Here is a 6,446-nt window from a genome sequence, read left to right as displayed (position 1 = left end):
GCTGTTGGTCTGGATACTGAGGTGTATGTTCTGCCTTGGCAGCATGTGAAGAATTCACAAGGCGAGCAAACTCTCTGTTTTCCTGATGATCTTGGGGAAATGGGAGCAGATTGCAGGTTGCTGTTTATCATCACAGACCTCATGTGTCCCTCCCTGTGGTGTGCTCTGGATGGGAACAGCCTCTGTATGTTTAGTTTTTGCTTAGAATAGATGTGTAATAGATCTTTCTGGAGCAAACACTTGTTGATTAGAGGAGCAGCCAGAGATGGGCAGACTGGGAAAGGTCAGAGTTCTGGAAAATGTTTGTCAATTTGAATCTGTCTAAAACTGGGCAAAACAAGTGGGGCTAACCAGATGGTTTGTTTAGAGAAATTCTTAGAGGCTTTTGAGCCCGCTATAACTAGGAGGTGCTCTTTACAGGACACCACTAGTCCTTTTCTAGCCTACACAAGGTGCCAAGTCTTTGGCCACACCACTGCCTGGGCTTTTCCAGCCACTTATTCCACTAAAATTCAAGCTAGAGCCTCTGTGTCACAACATAAGTAATGGCAAGGACCTTTCTGATTTCTGTGTCTGAATAACAGCACATTCACTGAGTTGACCTACGTGCTGTCCTGTTTCTTTGTCTGTGCTGTATTTGCTGATACAGTAGAGTCCTTTATCCAGCTCCCAGGCTAGTGGCAAGATGCTCCTGAGGTCTGCAAGCAGCCAGGGAAAGATAACTCTTTAGAGAGAAACAGAGTAACAACTCAAGAGGATTGAAGTTACAGCAAATGTTTAAAATTTACATTTCTAGCCTACCTACAGATATTTTTGTACTCAGAAATTTTTAGGCAGTTATGAGATTTGTTGGCTGGCTATAAAGTTTACATTGCACTTCATCATTTGAGAGGCACATTAGAAAATCTTGTGTCTTGGTCTTTTTTTTTTTTTTTTCCCAATGTGCAGAGACCTATCCTGTCTTACTTGGTTGCCTCCTGCTAAAGAGCCTTGAAACACCATCTCCTGGCACCTTTAGGAGTTTCTCATTTCATACAAAATTTATCATGCTTGAAAATAACTGAGTGCATGAGTTTAAAATCAGATTTCCACAGTTGTGTGGTGGAAGGAACTCACAGGAGGACAGAAACAGCCAAGAATATGACTGAAGCAGTATCACTTTGAATCCAGAGGGAATACTGGTGATGCTTGCTCAGTTTTAAATTGAAGCCACTCTGACACGGCTCGTCTGTCAGTTGTGTTACAAGTTTATATATTGTCTTAAAACCAGTTGATTTATTCTACAGGTTGAAAATGCTCAGCCAAATTTTCTTCATTATGGAAGCAAATTCTTGACACATCCTAGCTGATGATGGCAAGGAAACAAACTCTTACTTTTTTCTTGCATTTTTAAAAATTCTGTTTTGTTTTGTTTTGCCTTGTCACAAGAATGTTTGAGCTGTTCAATTCCCATCCCTAATGAGGAGTTAGTTTTCAAACATATCTCTGCCCGTCTCAGGCCACTGATGCTCAGGAATTTTGAAAAATCTGTGTACAGAAGAACAGCAATTATGTTCTTTTTGTTACTTTTCTATGTAATTTTTACTCTGGGATTTGTGTTAATGTTTTCCTGCCAGGATGCCCTGCTGAGCCTGTAAGAACAAAGCTCCCAGGGCGGGAAGGGATTTTGCTCACTGGGCATTTGGAGGCACTCAAAGTGCAGTTGGTGTAGAGCACCCATTGGTGCTGACCAGGCTGATGTCCCTCACTGTAGCTCCACCAAGACTGGTGACAGCCACCACCCCTTGGGCAGGGCAGGCTGCTGGGACCGTGCTGCCTGCACTGTGCTGGTGGCTGGGGTGGGCAGGGGTGGGTGGCAACAGCTGTTTAAATTTCCCATGTAAACCTAGGCCTCTGCCCATGTTCATCCTCTCACCAAGGGGACACCACAAGCAGGGGCATCTTTACACTGATCTTTGATTCTCTGCAATGCACGTCCATCAGTGGGCAGCTAGTTGATGTTTTGGGGAATCCTGGCTGTGGTAAGCATGTTTTATGGGCGTGCTGTTGCAGTTGTTGTCTGCTAACACATTTCCCACCAGTGCATCCCAGCAGGGGTACCTCATATCTCTCTGCAACTTGGGATGATGTTTCCTCTTGTGAAATTTGCATTTTATGTTGAGAAATTCCAGGCTGCTGATCAGAAAATATGAACATTTCTAAATCTCCTTATCAGAATAACAGCACTGGGAATGCTGAAATAGTGACAGAGGAAAAAATAAAAAGAGCCTTCTGGCCAAAGACTCCTGGTTGGAAGGTATTTTACAGTACTGCTGTTATAAAGTGTTGCGCACAACCATGAGCTGATTTTGGTGGATAAGAAATCAAACTACTCTCTTCACAGCCCAAGCCTTCACATCAACCTCCATTGATGCCAATAAACTGGGTGAAGTCCAAACTCCCCACTTACATGGGCCTGAGGGGTTCATTCAAAAATGGTTGTGGCTTGAGGCCATCATGGTCTCCTGTCTTCTCACTGTCCCCTCAACGCCAGCCTTTGGACAAGATTGCAGAGCAGTTCTTTCCCTCTGGGGCAGGATCATGACCCCCTTCTCAAGGTACCTGTGCAGAGGCACTGTGTGGTGGTTTCCCCAGAACATCTGAGTAGCAGATCAATTATTGTGGAATACATCTTATTTAGTTTAACAAGTGCCACATTGGAGTTCACAGCTGATTTAGGTACCCCAGATTGTCCTTATCATTCACTAGAGAAACAGGTCCTTCTAGAGAGGCATTTTGGATAGAAGAAAGCATGTGGAAGGAGCTCAGTGCTGCACATCCAGAAACAGATATCCATCCTGTGGATGATCAGCATTTAAGAGCCATCCAGCTCTGCAAGTCTCCAGCTGCCGTGGGATTCCAAATCCCCCTCCATGGGATTTCATATGTTGCTCTGGGCAAATATTTCAGCTGGGGATTAGCAGAGATGTCTCTCATGGCAGTAAAACACTGTCAGGGTCTGCAGGGTTTTTCTCAATGGGGCAATGTTGAGCACCAGGGTACTGCCCTGCTGGAAATAACACATGTTCATACTGAAACAGATGTGACTTGGATTCTAGTAAGAGACTCTCTGGGGTCTGACTGCTGCAGAACCAGAAGTGGGCTTGAATTTCTTTCCCACCATGGAGCAAGGCAAAGCTGGGAGACATGTCTATCATCCAAAGCAGCAGAAATCACTTAAAAACTGCTAATGGGGAGAAGCTGGAGAGGTAGAAACTGCCTGCCTTTGCCTCTGGATCACAGCTCCTGCGTGCACTGAGTGAGAAGGTTGTGTGTCAAGCTTGCTCTCCTTTAATGAAAAATGCATTAGGGAAGCCAAAACATGAAGAGCTCTGTAAATAAAAGGCAAACAGATAAGATGCAGTTTCCTATGATCTCTCCAGAGTCACGTTGTCTCATCTTCATCATTTAATTACAGATGCAAAGCTAAGTAAGTTGCCAAAGTAAACTGTCCCAAAACAGAACAAATATTCTGGGCACAGAAGCAGTCTCCTGATAAGGTTTTACATTTTTCTGTGAAAAGAAACGTGAATAGATTTGCTGGAGGCATTTGTATTTTTGTAAGTTATGTGCACTCCTTTTGGGGTTTGTTTACTGGCCTGGGTCTGCTATCTGTGTCTCAAGAGCCCTTAGCAATATTGCTTTATTTTGACAAAGCTTTTCTAACAGCCATAATATAGTTGCTGTATTTCAAATCACCTTGCACACAACTAAACAATCCAGAATGTATTTGTCTCAGCTTGCAAACATTTCTGTAAACAGTTGACTCAATTTATGTTGACTCAGACCGTATTCAGCAACTTTCCTCATTATTTTTGTCTGAAACTCAGCTTGAAAGAATTGTTCTGAATTAGAAGCTGGAGGAATAGGTTTGAAACTTTTTCTTGCTAGTTTGTTAACCCTGTTTAATAGGTTTTGTGGGAGAGTATTTTCTCCATACAGTGATTATTTAAGCAATAGTTTCTATTTTTTCAAAATATTTATAAACCACCAAGTTCCTCTGATATTTATTGGCACCTTGGAGCAATTTATTGCACATATAATGGAAAGGAATGGATAAAGTTACGTCTATTATAAAACCAGGGTATTTTTATTTGTTCTTTAAATACCTTTGTGCAACTTCTGAAGCTGGTGTACAAAGGAGGGTTGTGCTCTTGTACTTGTTTATCTTTGCTTTGTTAGTGGATTCTTTCTGGTGTCATGCTTTGTGCGTGGCTCAAAAAAAGTCATTAGGATTAGAGTCAAACATTAACCTTGTGACCTTCTTGTTTATATACCTACTGTAAGTCTGTTCTGCTTGTATTTCTGCAGTTAGTAAAAGCAAACTTGTGTGCACAGTCCCTGGCTGGCAGTGGGCAAACTGAAATGTTTGTCAAGATCACTGATACCACATCCCTTCAAAACCAAATCTTCAAAGGCATGTCAGTGGCTGAGATTAAATGAGAAGGAGGCTTTTAAAATGTGTGTGTCTGCCTCCTTTCAAAAATAGTAAACTGACAAAAATAGCATAATGACCCACGGTGGTGATGCACAGTGCAATAAATGGAAGATGAATACACATTTTAATGTTGGCTCAGCTTGGTAAATGAATACAGGCTATAAAACTCAAAGAAAAAAACCCTTACCATCTGTCCCTGTCACAGTCCCCAGGACAAGGTACCTTGATAAAATGGAAAAGGACTGGAAATCCCACATGTTCCTGCTGTTTTTTCAAAAACTTTCTGCTCACCATTCTTTGGGCTTTTTTGAAAGTGTCTTTTTGTCCATGTGTGGGAGAGCAAAATCACTGACTGGTCTTAGGGTGGAAAATGTTTGAATGCAGCTACAGCAGGTAATACTGAAGGAAGGTTCTTTGGCTTGTTAATTTGCATGTGTCAGGGCTTCCTGAAAACAGTAAATTGAAAAGTTGTGCAAAGCTTATAGCTTGTCCATTCTCACCAATAAAGCCCAGCAGGAAGATCAGAATGTGCCACAGTGCCCCCCGAAGCTGTGAGGCCAGGGTTTGCTCCTGGGGAAGGCGCTGGCACAGAGGTTGCCATGGGGCAGCATCTGCAGAGGGCTGCCGTGGTGCCGAGGGCTGGCTGCTCCTGCTGCTGCTGGCCAGCAGCTTTACCTGCTCCCTGCAGCTGCAGTGACCAAGTGTCACACTCAGATCTGACTCCTCTGGGACTCTCTCTGGGGTCACCAATGCCAGTGAGTCCATCTGGCAAAGATGCCAAATTACCCCTCTGTCTGTTGCACTCATGGCTCAGCTTGCACCTGGGAAAATGGAAGGAGAAAGACAAAACCAGGACCTCAGCCAGTGTAAGGTATTTCTTTTTATTCTGTGTCAGGCAGCACTGGATCATGCCCTGGCTTGCCAGAATGGATTTGCTCGCTGGCTTGGGTGTGGCCAGAAGGACACTGGCGTGCAGGAGCTCTCATCTGCCAGCAGCTCCTCTCTTGGGGATGGCCCAAAGGACCTGCTGGGAGCCTGGCTCCTGCCCAGCTGCTGCAGCTCAGGGTCACCACGCACACCTTGACCAAGTACCTACAGACACAGGCTGCTGTTGCTACACTTTTTTGCATTGATTGTACCATGTGCTGCATCTTATCTCAGTGAGAATGAGACCTGGACTTCTCCCCTGTGTGCCTGTTTTGTGCTCCAATAAGGGCTGCTGGTGGTGTGAAGGCAGCAGCAAGGCTGGTGCAGTCAGCAAATCCCACCAAACCTCCCTTCTCCTTCTTCCCTGTTCCCTGAATTTGTTCACCTGACTGGGCCATCCTTCCCCTACAAACTTCCACTGCCATGGCTGCAGCTGCCTGCTTCACTGGCTTCCCTTCCCATCCCAAGGCAAATGCATCTTACCCTCCCTGTCCTTCCCTCCTGTGCATGCTCATATGTCAGCTGTGCCAGATCAGAAGGGAATATTTGATTGCAGCAACGTCCTTATGAGAGCAGAGTGTTCTGTAATTCCATTATCAAACACATCATGTGTTTTGATCACACAGGGAAATTAATTCAGTCCATCAGTGCATGTTTATTGCCAGTACAAACCTCAGCAAGACTATTAAAGAAAAATCCCTAACAAAGCACTTTTTTGTAAGTTGGTATATTTTAAAATTGATAAACTTTTTTTTTTTTCAATCAGTGAAAGCCTCAGTACTGTTAAGTCCCCAAACACTTAACAAACCCTGCAGATACACTTAATAGCATGGCAAATTTTAAACACCTCCTTGATGGATATCAAATACAGTTATCAATGCAAAAAGTGTTTGAGCAGGGCTCCAACAGTGGAAAAGTAGGGTCAAGCAGAGGTAACTTTCTGGTAAAAAGTAATCCTTCTAAATAATTTTTGTGCTTTTCAGTGAGTGGGGGGTACTGTCTCCAAAGGGACTAATTTCAAAGTGCAGATAAAGACAAGCTT

Source organism: Passer domesticus, chromosome 1 (genome assembly GCF_036417665.1).
Source record: "Passer domesticus isolate bPasDom1 chromosome 1, bPasDom1.hap1, whole genome shotgun sequence".
Taxonomy (NCBI): Eukaryota; Metazoa; Chordata; class Aves; order Passeriformes; family Passeridae; genus Passer; species Passer domesticus.
Note: the sequence above shows the minus strand (reverse complement) of the source record.